This window comes from Nanorana parkeri, unplaced genomic scaffold, assembly GCF_000935625.1.
Source record: "Nanorana parkeri isolate BGI_ZX_2015 unplaced genomic scaffold, ASM93562v1 scaffold98, whole genome shotgun sequence".
In the NCBI taxonomy this organism is placed as follows: Eukaryota; Metazoa; Chordata; class Amphibia; order Anura; family Dicroglossidae; genus Nanorana; species Nanorana parkeri.
In genome coordinates, this window is record NW_017306366.1 from 494,116 (window position 1) to 494,442 (window position 327).

Here is a 327-nt window from a genome sequence, read left to right on the forward strand (position 1 = left end):
CCCCAGCCCGGGTCCCCCAAGCGCCCCCCCCCCCGCCATACCTCACTCCCCCATGGAGAATGGAAACCAGATGGCGGAGGCGGCAGGATTGTTTGTTTGTTTTTTTATTACCTTTTTATTTATCTATTTTACTCTTTTTAAATTTGTATTATTTATTTTATCTTATTATTTTTTACCCTTTTTTCACTTTTTTTATTTTATTATTATTTTTTATAAAAAAAAAATTTTCACTTAACTTTATTGTTATCACACAGAGGCTTACAAGCCACTGTTTGATAGCAATTGGAGGTGACAGGCTCTCTTTATTGAACCTGTTACCTCCAATAC